Source organism: Oncorhynchus mykiss, chromosome 9 (assembly GCF_013265735.2).
Source record: "Oncorhynchus mykiss isolate Arlee chromosome 9, USDA_OmykA_1.1, whole genome shotgun sequence".
Taxonomy (NCBI): Eukaryota; Metazoa; Chordata; class Actinopteri; order Salmoniformes; family Salmonidae; genus Oncorhynchus; species Oncorhynchus mykiss.
This window is the reverse complement of record NC_048573.1, coordinates 43,421,105-43,435,125: the sequence shown is the minus strand read 5'-3', so window position 1 is coordinate 43,435,125 and position 14,021 is coordinate 43,421,105. Positions and strand designations below refer to the sequence as shown.

The 14,021-nt window shown below is 42.2% G+C and overlaps 1 protein-coding gene across 1 annotated transcript in view; it reads left to right on the top strand.

Annotated features, from left to right (window-relative positions):
- espn (espin) overlaps positions 1-14,021 on the top strand; it is a 99,857-nt gene that overhangs the window by 37,471 nt on the left and 48,365 nt on the right. The window lies entirely within an intron of this gene.

Sequence of the window (14,021 nt, the reverse complement as noted above, 5' to 3'; positions counted from 1 at the left end):
ATCATTAGGAGAGGGAACGCACAGAGACTTCTATTGACAAAGGCAATTGTGTATGCAGGATTAAATGGCTGTACAGATCTGTTTATTACTGTCCATCTCCTGTATCTGCTTGTTTACAGGTCTTAAACTGGTGGCCTGTGGGCCAGATCCAGCCCACAAGCTGATTTTATAATGGTGCTCGCAGTTGTTTTAGCTTGAAGTTGCTAGGCCCTTGCTAGGGGTGGACAGGCCCTTAAAAATCAGCAGGTTGTGAGTGTTAGTGGTTGCATTCTCAGTTTATGAAATCAGTAGCTACAACATAGAAACAATGTCCCCCTGGGGATACTGCTTGCTCCACTGAGACGTTTCAAAATGGGGACTGAAAATACGTTTCTGGATAGTGAAGCGGCTAGCAGAGTGAGGTGTTTAGGTGCAGGGAGTCGAGGCGCCATTTTCCCTGTCGCGCCGACCACTAATCACTTGGCCAGTCGGTGTAACAACGTCCCCTGTTCCCAGCGCAAAGGCAGACAAGAAGAGGGATTCTCCAGTCCACACTATTGTTATTGTACTAACGAGCATCCTCATTACGAGCCGGCCCTCCCCATTGGCACCTGTTGATGAGCAGAGTGATGGGCCCAACGTTAATTCCACTAATTACTGGCCACATTGTGAGTGGGCTCCATAGATCAAAACAACTTCCCTCCCACTACTAAGCTTATTTCATGGCCGATTTAAATAAAACAACAACAATTTTTTTTTAAAATCATTTTTTATGGGAATGTAGAGGAGAGACCGATTCAGAGGGAAACCAAGAGGAAGGGCTGAGATGGGATTCGTACCCACGTTGCCAGGAGTATAGGTCCAGAGTCTTAGGGGATAACCACAACGCCAGACTCTGACACATGGGAGTTTTTTTGGTCCACAGATGTCAGTGGAGGCTCCTCAGAGGAGGAAGGGGAGGACCGTCTACCTCAGTAATTTCATAAAAATAGTGAAACATTAAAGTTACGCTAAATACAGTACCAGTCAAATTTTTGGACACACCTACTCATTCCAGAGTTTTTCTTTATTTTTACTATTTTCTACATTGTAGAATAATAGTGAAGACCTCAAAACTATGAAATAACACATATGGAATACATGTAGTAACCAAAAAAGTGTTAAACAAGCCACCCTTTGCCTTGATGACAGCTTTGCAGACTCTTGGCATTCTCTCAACCAGCTTCATGAGGTAGTCAGTCACCTGGAATGCATTTGAATTAACAGGTGTGCCTTGTTAAAAGTTCATTTGTGGAATTTCTTTCCTTCTTAACCTTTCTAGCGCAGGGGTTTCGCTAGCGTAACACCTCTACAACATTCCGCTGAAAAGGCAGCGCACGAAATTCAAAAATATTTTTTAGAAATATGTAACTTTCACACATTAACAAGTCCAAGACAGCAAATGAAAGATAAACATCTTGTTAATCTATCTAAATCGTGTCTGATTTAAAAAATGCTTTACAGCTAAAGCACAACATATGATTATGTTAGATCACCGCCAAGTCGGAAAAACACAGCCATTTTTCCAGCCGAAGATAGGAGTCACAAAAAGCAGAAATATAGATAAAATTAATCACTAACCTTTGATGATCTTCATCAGATACCATTCATAGGACATCATGTTACACAATACATGTATGTTTTGTTCGATAATGTGCATATTTATATCCAAAAATCTCAGTTTACATTGGCGCCTTACGTGCAGTAATGTTTTGATTCCAAAACATCTGGTGATTTTGCAGAAATACTAATAATAAACATTGATAAAAGATACTAGTGTTATTCACCTACTTAAAGATAGACTTCTTGTTAATGCAACCGCTGTGTCAAATTTCAAAAAAACTTTACGGAAAAAGCATAATCTGAGAACGGCGCTCAGAACCCAAAACAGCCAGAGGAATAGCCGCCATTTTGGAATCAGCAAAGTTAGAAACAACACCATAAATATTCACTTACCTTTGATGATCTTCATCAGAAGGCACTCTCAGGAATCCCAGTTCGACAATAAATGATTGATTTGTTCCATAAAGTTCCATCATTTACGTTCAAATAGCCACTTTGTTAGCGTGTTCAGCCCAGTAATCCATCTTCATGAGGCGCGAGCATTTCATCCAGACTAAAACTTGAAAAGATCCGTTACAGTCCTTTAGAAACATGTCAAACGATGTATGGAATCAATTGTTAGTATGTTTTTAACATAAAACATCAATAATGTTCCAACCGTCTTCAGAAAGGCACTGGAACGAGAGGTAACACTGTCGGGAGCGTCATGAGACTGAGGCACTATGCCAGACCACTGACTCAAACAGGTCTCTGGGAGCCCCTCCTTTATATTAGAATCCTCATTCAAGTTTCAAAAGACGGTTGACATCTAGTGGAAGCCCTAGGAAGTGCAACCTCATCCATATCTCAATGTGTACTCGGTAGGCCAAGCTTTGAAAAACTACAAACCTCAATGTCCCACTTCCTGGTTTTCGCCTGCCATATGAGTTATGTTATACTCACAGACATCATTCAAACAGTTTTAGAAACTTTAGAGTGTTTTCTATCCAATACTACTAATAATATGCATATTGTAGCATCTGGGACAGAGTAGGAGGCAGTTCATTCTGGGCACGTCATTCATCCAAAAGTGAAAATGCTGCCCCCTATCCCAAAAAGGTTAAAGCATTTGAGCCAATCAGTTGTGTCGTGACAAGGTAGGGGTAGGCAAGTCAGTTAAGAACAAATTAGTATTTACAAAAGGCAAAAGGCCTCCTGTGGGAGGAGGAAAATATAGGACAAAACACACATCACGACAAGAGAGACAACACTACATAAAGAGACCTGACATTCTGACCAAACCGGACGCACACGTGCACCTGTGTGCGCCATCGCGCGCATGTTGATTTTGTACCCCCACACCAGACACGATCAAGACACGCAGGTTAAACTATCAAAACAAACTCTGAACCAATTATATTAATTTGGGGATAGGTCGAAATGCATTAAACATTTATGACAATTTAGCTAGCTAGCTTGCTGTTGGGATATAAACATTGGGTTGTTATTTTACCTGAAATGCACAAGGTCCTCTACTCTGACAATTAATCCACAGATAAAACGGTAAACCGAAAACACATGTTTTTAAAATTTTATTATATTTTACCAGATCTAATGTGTTATATTCTCCTACATTCATTTCACATTTCCACAGACTTCAACGTGTTTCCTTTCAAATGGTATCAAGATTATGCATATCCTTGCTTCAGGTCCTGGGCTACAGGCATTTAGATTTGGGTATGTCATTTTAAGTGAAAATTGTTTTTTGGGGGTCAAGTTTAAGGAGCTCCTTTAGCACCTAGGACTCAGTGACCGCCTGCAGGAAGAAACTGTGTAGCGGGGTGGGGGGAAAAGAGGGAGGAGCATCGTGGCTAGTCACCTTAGAAGGGGTGGTAGATGACGAAATGTTGGATGGGTAAGAAGGCATGGCTGAGTCAAATAGGAATCCTGTCTTAATGAAGTGGTGATTAAAGAGCTCAGCCATGTGCGTCTTGTCAGTAACAACCACATCATCAACATTAAGGGACATGGGCAGCTGTGAGGAGGAGGGTTTAATCTCCTGGTCTTTAACCGTTTTCCAGAACTTCTTGGTTAGACCCACAGAGAGAGAACTTCTCCTTAAAGGAACTAACTGGCCTTTCGTATAGCCTGAGTGCGCTTATTTCTCATATGCCTGAATGAGAGCCAGTCAACCTGAGTATGCGTGTGCCGAGCCTTTCGCCAAATGCAATTTTTGAGGTGGAGTAACTGCAAGATCACGGTTGAACCAGGGGGTGTACCTGTTTTTAATTCTCTTTTTCTTTATGGGGGAGTGTTTGTTAACAATACCACTGAAAATATCAAAAAAGAAGGTCCAAGCGTCATCAGAGGGGATCAAGCTGATTCTATACCATTTTACAGTTCATGAAGGAATGCCTGCTCATTAAAGTTTTTTAGCAAGTTTCTATGACAAATCAGGACAGGTCGTTTCACTGAGCAGCCATTACAAACACAGGCTGTAAAGCAGTGATCACCAAGGTCATTACAGAAAACACCAGACTGATTATTGATTATTTGTGTTGATAACATCGAGGAGAGTAGCCTTGTCTGTGTGTTTGGAGTCATACCTTGTGGGATTGGTAATAATCTGAGAAAGATTTAGGGAGTCCATTTCTTTAGGACTTTAGGTCAGGTGCTTTAAGCATGTTCCAGTTTAGGTCACCTAGCTGGACAATTTCAGACTTAGTGTAAGGGGCCAGGAGTAAGCTTAGGGCAGGTAGGGTACAGGTCGGTGCTGATGGAGGACGATAGCACCGAGCAACAGTCAACAAAGAACGTTTAACGCTTAAAACCATCAAATAAAATTGTTTGGGGACAGACCTGGTGGAGACAACCGAGCACTGAAGTTGATCATTGGTAAAAGATTGCCACTCCCCCACCTTTGGAATATCTGTCTTGCCAAAAAATGTTATAACCAGAAAGGTTAACATCAGTAGTCAAAACACTCTTCCTTAACCACGGCTCAGTAATGACCAACACATCTGGATTGGAGCTGTGAACCCACACTTTCAATTGATCCATTTTAGGAAATAAGCTTCTGGTGTTAACGTGCAGAAAACCCAGGCTTTTACGAGAGCAGAAATCAGTGAAGCGGATATCATAGCACAAGTTAGAATTGGGGCTAGCAAAAGTAGATGGGCCAGGGTGTACATGCACATTTCCAGATAACATCAGCAGTAATACAATCAAGGCATGGCAGAGGACATGGAGAGGTCTGCAGTGTTGATTAATGATAATTGAATGTGCATTAGATGGCAACAAGATCATATTGTACAGCAATTTCATCAGGTAACATGAATACAAAGCCGGCGAGAGGTGGTTAGAATAGGATGGGAGGCCAAAAGTCTGTGTAGCCAGTAGAGTCAGAGTCCCGAGTGTGGGACAAAACTAAATATATATAACGACTTGGGGCTAGCCATTGTAAGTTCAGAGTCACTCACCCCAACAGTGTGTGTGTGCTGGAGGCGAGCCAAAGCTTGGGAGTGTGGTGGGGGTACCTGTACCAGACAGGGGGAGACAGGCCAGGGCAGATGGGAAACAGATTGCCAGGTGGAGTCCAAGCAGCAGTGCAGTAGGCAACGGGAGTAGATGTCACACCCACTTGGGAGAAGCTTTTATTTCTGGAGGTAGATTTCTTGTAGAAAATGCCAGTGGATGGTCTCTGAACAGCGGGAGGGGGCTTCAAATGCCTCTGCGTTTTGGTTGGGTAGGCTGTGAGAGACTCCTGCCACTTGTTGGGCTCAAAGGCTTTGAAACCTCTCACTTCAACCCTCAGTGCTAATTGAAGTTGTATCTGGTCTGTCCTAGCAAGCTTGGTAGCCCTAACTTAGCATTCAGTCCCCATAAACTAAAATATATCATTGTAATGTACTTTATTTTTTATTACCTCTGATGCAGATTATGAATTCATTAGTGTTAACTGCACCTCAGATTGCAGCCCAAGTAAAGGCTTCACAGAGTTCAAGTAACAGACACATCTCAACATCAACTGTTCAGAGGAGACTGCGTGAATCAGGCCTTCATGGTCGAATTGCTGCAAAGAAACCACTACCAAAGGACACCAATAAGAAGAAGAGACTTGCTTGGGCCAAGAAACACGGGCAATGGACATTAGACTGGTGTAAATCTGTCCAATGTTCTGATAAGTCCAAATTTGTGATTTTTGGTTCCAACCGCCGTGTCTTTGTGAGACACAGATTAGGTGAACGGATGATCTCCGTATGTGTGGTTCCCACCGTGAAGCATGAAGGAGGAGGTGTGGTGGTGCTTTGCTGGTGACCCGGTCTGTGATTTATTTAGAATTCAAGGCACACTTAACCAGCATGGCTACCACAGCATTTTGCAGCGATATGCCATCCCATCTGGTTTGCGCTTAGTGGGACTATCATTTGTTTTTCAACAGGACAATGACCCAACACACCTTCAGGCTGTGTATGGCTATTTGACCAAGAAGGAGAGTGATGGAGTGCTGCATCAGATGACCTGGCCTCCACAATCACCCGACCTCAACCCAATTGAGATGGTCTGGGATGAGTTGGACCGCAGAGTGAAGAAAAAGCAGCCAACAAGTGCTCGGCATATGTGGAAACTCCATCAAGACAGTTGGAAAACCATTCCTCATGAAGCTGGTTGAGAGAATGCCAAGAGTGTGCAAGCTGTCATCAAGGCAAAGGGTGGCTACTTTGAAGAATCTAAAATGTATAATATATTTGGATTTGTTTAACACTTTTTTTGGTTACTGCATGATTCCATATGTGTTATTTCATAGTTTTGAACTATTATTCTACAGTGTAGAAAATAATACAAATAAAGGAAAACCCTTGAATGAGTAGGTGTCCAAACGTTTGCCTCGTACTGTATATTCACGTGTCACCAAAGGTCTACAGTAGCCTCAACAGCACACTGTATAGTGAGTGGTACCATAAGGGCCCGCCAGTTGAACTGCTAAACTGCTTGCTGTCTAGCTAATAGAATTATGTTGACTATGACGTTAGCTAATATGGTGACAACGATGTAGGCTGTGTGTAGTGGTTAGCGGTAATGATATGAAGATTTGGCTTGGAAAGGTTTTTTTCCTGGTCACAGACATCGGATGTGTTGTACACTGAAGTCTACAAGCAAAGGGAACAGGTGAGAGGAAGAGAGCGCGTAGATGTGAGAAGGAATTATCCAATGACCAAAGGGCTCCTGCTGTTTGTATGTGGCTGCTATGAAAGTGAACTGTGTTTGCGTGTGATTCATTCCGCCAATTCTGTTGGAAAACGTTTCTTGAACGAAACAGGGATAAACATATCTGAATTTGTCCAGTAGAAACTCTCGTTTGCAACTGTTGGACTATTACACCCTAGATCAGCTAGATGCAGGCAAGAGTGTGCAAGGTGGTAGGTATTGAATATGTCACTGTCTGTCACCTTGATTACTCAATTTTGTCTCAACCTGTGCAACTATGTTGCAAGCTTTAATTCATAGGCTAGGTTGTAGCAACCTCATGGTGGGTATAGGGAAATGTTGAGTATCATGTAGTAGCCTAAACCTGTCGATGTTACATTGAGCTGGATGGATGGAATATGAATGACGGTTATCCAATATGCAGTAATGGAAATAAGACCATGCTCATAATATGTATTACTCTCCCTCATCTTAAACTGACCGTTATAGGTTACCAAGTCACATCTCTGTAATAAGTGTCCCCTGAATGATAGAGAATGAAACATGGTTTAGGCTTACAGGTGTTTGATGACTGAGTTACTGGTAAATAACCCAGTCCAATTTACATATTGTAACAACATAACAATCCTGTTGCCATGGCACGTCTCCATGGTGTGGTCAGTTGCCATGGTCTGAGTGTGTGCCGTTCGGCCCAGGAGGGAGGGTCTTCTTAATGAGCTCCCCTCCCCCTTTCACGGTACCCAGGTGACGAGCCCTGTGCGCGCGCGCTTTCATTAACAATTAAACACACACACACACAGGAGAGAGGAGAGAGAGACCATAGACACAGTGAAAACAATCTGCTCGGCATGCCATAGAAACGGCAAAGCAGGGTAACACTATCCTGGTCAATTGTTTATCTACCTATCAGCACCCATGGACTTATCTTCACTTCACAGAAGTTACGTTAAAGCAGCAGTCTTTTGTTGAAACACCCGCTTCTTGGTTAAAAGCTGAGGGATTGGGCTGGAGAAATGTAACCACTCTCAAATTCATATACATAGCTAAGGATGCAAGAACTGACTATCCAGTATATAAAAATGATAGATTCAAGCATGTTTTGAGGCTTTACATTGTTTGTTTATGTTTACGATGTTTACAAACAGTGGAGTTAAAACAAGCTAATATTTTGTATTCTGATGGGGTTTGACAGTTTACGCTCATGAGGCATTTATCAAAAACTACAGTTGAAGTCAGAAGTTTACATACACCTTAGCCAAATATATTTAAACTCAGTTTTTCACAATTCCTGACATTTAATCCAGGTAAAAATTCCCTGTCTTAGGTCAAATAGGATCACCACTTTATTTTAAGAATGTGAAATGTTTGAAAAATAGAGACAATTATTTATTTCAGCTTTTATTTCTTTCATCACATTCCCAGTGGGTCAGAAGTTTACATACACTCAATTAGGATTTGGTAACATTGCCTTTAAATTGTTTAACTTGGGTCAAACGTTTCAGGTAGCCTTCCACAAGCTTCCCACAATAAGTTGGGTGAATTTTGGCCCATTCCTCCTGACAGATCTGGTGTAACGGAGTCAGTTTTGTAGGCCTCCTTGCTCGCATACGCTTTTTCATTTCTGCCCACACATTTTCTATAGGATTGAGGTCAGGGCTTTGTGATGGCCACTCCAATACCTTGACTTTGTTGTCCTGAAGCCATTTTGCCACAACTTTGGAAATATGCTTGGGGTCATTTTCTATTTGGAAGACTCATTTGCAACCAAACTTTGACTTCCTGACTGATGTCTTGAGATGTTGCTTCAGTATATCCACATAATTTTCCTCCTCATGATGCCATCTATTTTGTGAAGTGCACCAGTCCCTCCTGCAGCAAAGCACCCCACAACATGATGCTGCCACCCCCGTGCTTCACGTTTGGGATGGTGTTCTTCGGCTTGCAAGCCTCCCCCTTTTCCCTCCAAACATAAAGATGGTCATTATGGCCAAACAGTTCTATTTTTGTTTCATCAGAGGACATTTCTCCAAAAAGTACGATATTTGTCCCCATGTGCAGTTGCAAACCGTAATCTGGCTTTTTTTATGGCGGTTTTGGAGCATCTTCCTTGCTGAACGGCCTTTCAGGTTATGTTGACATATGTCGTTTTACTGTGGAAATAGATACTTTTGTACCTGTTTTTTCCAACATCTTCACAAGGTCCTTTGCTGTTGTTCTGCGTTCATCTCTAGGAGACAGAATGTGTCTCCTTCCTGGGCGATATGACGGCTGAGTGGTCCCATGGTGTTTATACTTGCGTACTATTGTTTGTACAGATGAACGTGGTATCTTCAGGCGTTTGGAAATTGCTCCCAAGGATGAATCAGATTTGTGGAGGTCTCCAATTCTTTTTTCTGAGGTCTTGGCTGATTTCTTTTGATTTTCCCATGATGTCAAACAAAGAGGCACTGAGTTTGAAGCTAGGCCTTGAAATACATCCACAGGTACACCTCCAATTGACTCAAATGATGTCAATTAGCCTATCAGAAGCTTCTAAAGCCATGACATAATTTTCTGGAATTTTCCAAGCTGTTTAAAGGCACAGTCAACTTAGTGTATGTAAACGTCTGACCCACTGGATATGTGATACAGTGAATTATGAGTGAAATAATCTGTCTGTAAACATTTATTGGAAACATTACTTGTGTCATGCACAAAGTAGATGTCTTAACAATTAATTTTAATAACTCCAACCTAAGTGTATGTAAACTTCCGACTTCAACTGTACATTCTATAAGAATCAATTGGTATACAGTACCAGTCAAAGGTTTGGACACACCTAGTCATTCAATGGTTTTTCTTTGTTTTGTCTGTTTTCTACATTTGTAGAACAATTGTGAAGACATCAAAACGATGAAATAACACATGGAATCATGTAGTAACCAAGAAAGTGTTAAATAAATCAACATTCAATTTATTTTAGATTCTTCAAAGTAGCCACCCTTTTAATTGATGACAGCTTTGCACACTCTTGACATTCTTTTAACTAGCTTAACCTGAAATGCTTTTCCAGCAGTCTTGAAGGAGTTCCCACATATGTTGAGCACTTGTTGGCTGCTTTTTCCTTCACTCTGCGGTCCAACTCATCCCAAACCATCTCAATGGGTTGAGGTTGGGTGATTGTGGCCAGGTCATCTGATGCAGCACTCCATCCCTCTCCTTCGCGGTCAAATAGCCCTTACACAGCCTGAAAGTGTGTTGGGTCATTGTCCTGTTGAAAAACAAATGATAGTCCCACTAAGCACAAACCATATGGGATGGTGTACTGCTGCAGAATGCTATGGTAGCGATGCTGGTTAAGTGTGCCTTGAATTTTAAATAAATCACAGACCGTGTCACCAGCAAAGCACCCCCAAACATCACACCTCCTCCTCCATGCTTCACGGTGGGATCCACAAATGCGGAGATCATCCAATCACCTACTCCTCATCTCACAAAGACACATCTCACAAAGACGCTGCAAATCTCAAATTTGTACTCATCAGAGCAAAGGACAGATTTCCAATGGTCTAATATCCATTGCTCGTGTGTTTAGCCTTAGCCAGTCTCTTCTTCTTATTGATGTCCTGTAGTAGTGGCTTCTTTTCAGCAATTTGACCATAAAGTTCTGATTCACGCAGTCTCCTCTGAACAGTTGATGTTGAGATGTGTCTGTTACTTGAACTCTGAAGCATTTATTTTGACTGCATACTGAGGTGCAGTTAACACTTCACGTATTCTCTGCAGCAGAGGTAACTCTGGGTCTTCCTTTCCTGTGGTGGTCCTCATGAGAGCCAGTTTCATCATAGCGCTTGAATGTTTTTGTGATTGCACTTGAAGAAACTTTCAAAGTTCTTGAAATGTTTCTGATTGACTGACCTTCATGTCTTAAAGTAATGATGGACTGTCGTTTCGCTTTGCTTATTTGAGCTATTCTTGCCATAATATGGACTTGGTCTTATATCTTCTGTATACCACCCCTACCATGTCACAACACAACTGATTGGCTCAAACACATTAAGAAGGAAAGAAATTCCACAAATTAACTTTTAAAAAGGCACACCTGTTAATTTAAATGCATTCCAGGTGACTACCTCATGAAGCTGGTTGAGAGAATGCCAAGTGTGCAAAGCTGTCATCAAGGCAAATGGTGGCTACTTTGAAGAATCTCAAATATAACATATGTTTTGATTTGTTTAACACTTTCTTGGTTACTACATGATTCCATATGTGTTATTTCATAGTTTTGATGTCTTCACTATTATTCTACAATGTAGAAAATAGTAAAAATAAAGAAAAACCCTTAAAAGAGTTGGTGTGTCCAAACTTCTGACTCGTAGCCTCCCGGGTGGTGCAGTGGTTAAGTGTGCTGTACTGCAGCGCCAGCTGTGCCACCAGAGACTCTGGGTTTGCGCCCAGGCTCTGTCGTAACCGGCCGCGACCGGGAGGTCTGTGGGGCAATGCACAATTGGCCTAGCGTCGTCCGGGTTAGGGAGGGTTTGGCCGGTAGGGATGTCCTTGTCTCATCGTGCACCAGCAACTCCTGTGGTGGGCCAGGTGCAGTGCACACTAACCAAGGTTGCCAGGTGCATGGTGTTTCCTCCAACACATTGGTGTGGCTGGCTTCCAGGTTGGATGCACGCTGTGTTAAGAAGCAGTGCGGCTTGGTTGGGTTGTGTATTGGAGGATGCATGACTTTCAACCTTTGTCTCTCCCGAGCCCGTACGGGAGTTGTAGCGATGAGACAAGATAGTAGCTACTAAACAATTGGATACCATGAAATTGGGGAGAAAAAAGGGGTAAAATAAAAAAAAATTACAAACTTTTGACTCGTACTGTATATCTTTAATTTATCCAAAAAAGTCCAAAAATGTATGTAGCAACTGCAGTTTCCCACTCTAAGTACAATCAAATAAAACTCAGAGGGGCCATTTTGTGCTTTGCAGGTGCTATGTAGTTTTTTCTTCTTCTACAGTACAGGTTTTCGCAGTGTAGGTTTGCTTGAATTCAACCCCCCTCCCCCCATTCAGTATTTTTGTTTTGTGACAGGTGATGTTTTTGTACATTGGCCCCTTAGACTCAGACTTAGGTATTATGACTGACGGTTTTTATAGGATCGTCTCGCTCTACAATTATAACAGTAAGCAAAGATAGTGTTTGTCTGGCCTTTCATAGCTAATCAAAATGGAGCCGGCAGGAATTCTTCTAATCCATAAACCCTGGGAGATTTGAGTGTGGGCAGCCATGAGGGTTGTGCCCGCCTTGCCTCAGCCCTTTACTGCTCTGTACTTTGCATAAGAGCTCAACCGGGCGTTGTGCCGCGCTGTGGTTGGTTGGTCGGCGGCCTGAAGCGCTGATGTCACGGGTCGCTGTAGGTGTGCCTTATTGATGAGGGCCTGTGGGTAAAGTGAGAGGGCCAGGTAGAGTGACACAGTAGAGCGCAGGGGGACAAGGAGATCTGGAAATGTGGTGACTGCTGCTCTCAGTGCACCTCTGAGCTTCTGGGTCGGATCTGTCAAGACCAAGAGTACTACTGAGGGGAAAGAACTTAAACTACGGTAAGCCTAGAAGTGACCACAGCTTTTTATGTGAGTGACTTGGCTGTCATTAAGGGGAACTGTTGCATTTGAAGTGTTAATGCGAGCAATCTCTTGGTTTATTCCGACCTGCGCGGGTAATAGGGGTTGCTTTGTTAGGGAGGGAGGATGTGTTCTTTGTATGAATGGTTGTGTTGTATGGCATCTTTGCATATGGGGAACATACAGTACTAGTGTTTCCCCAGGGCCACTGCTGGTAAATCTTTGCCCCTACTCCCATCATTTTCAGGATGGTAAAACGTTTTTCAATGGAAAGAAATCACAAGCGAAACACTGATTACTCTGCATAGGTTCTGAGGGGAAAAGGAAGCTAACAAGCCAGACATATGACTTTGCAAAAACATGTCACTTTATCAAATCAAGTTAGAGGTTGTTTTAAGGACCAGTCTTATGTTGCACAATGTCTCTTTTTTTTCATTAGTGAAGGCTTTTTCCTGCAATGATCCCCTCACTGAAACATACTTCATATGTATGATGTACTTGCTCATATCTTTCATATGAGCTACTGAATTATTGACAAAGTATGAACGCACACTTGAACGCTCATTGCTTCTCCATTTTAGTAGTCGTCCATGCAAATGAGATGTATGTTTCTGATGTTAGTAGTGGTCCATGCAAATGAGATGTATGTTTCTGATGTTAGTAGTGGTCCATGCAAATGAGATGTATGTTTCTGATGTTAGTAGTGGTCCATGCAAATGAGATGTATGTTTCTGATTTTAGTAGTTGTCCATGCAAATGAGATGTATGTTTCTGATGTTAGTAGTGGTCCATGCAAATGAGATGTATGTTTCTGATTTTAGTAGTGGTCCATGCAAATGAGATGTATGTTTCTGATGTTAGTAGTGGTCCATGCAAATGAGATGTATGTTTCTGATGTTAGTAGTGGTCCATGCAAATGAGATGTATGCCACAGCGCGACCACATTGACCCGTTCAACAGTAAAGTAAGAAGAAAATACAGAAACCCGCTAAATGAACACAGATCGCGGTGTCTATCCAGCAGCCAGACATCAGTGTGATGGGAGGTGTTGGGGTTAAGGGTGGTTACGGTGGAGTAGGGGTGGTGGTCTTGAGACTGTACACGGGTCTGCTACCTATTATGATGTCCCTCAATCCCTCAGAGGATGACCATTAAACCACCTGTGGATTTCCCTACTCACATTACACACACGTACACACTTCGCTAAGTGCTGCTCTGGGACCTTGTCTCTGACAGCAGACGTAAGTCAACAATGTAAATGCACCCATAAAGCCACATAGGACAAGAAAATATAAAATAAACAACAGGACAATATAAAGGGAAAAGAGGGACGTCACAGTCTTTGGGGATCACTGCCAATTATTTCTGCCCGTGTGTACATTGTCTAGGATTTTAGACATCTGTTGGATGTCTCTAGGTTGTCTCTAGGAGGTACCTCTCGAAAACAAAATGAATGCGATTTAAAATGTAAATGTCAACATTTGCCAGTTGTGATGCTCTTGTTTTTGTGCGATTTGACAGGCAAAGTGAGTGTCTGAAATGAGGACGTTGACCCAATAGCTTCGAATGTAATCAACCGCATTCTCACTTTATTCACTTTCTATGAATATAGTATAATTCTGTATCTGATTGATTCGTTATACTCTGTGGACTATA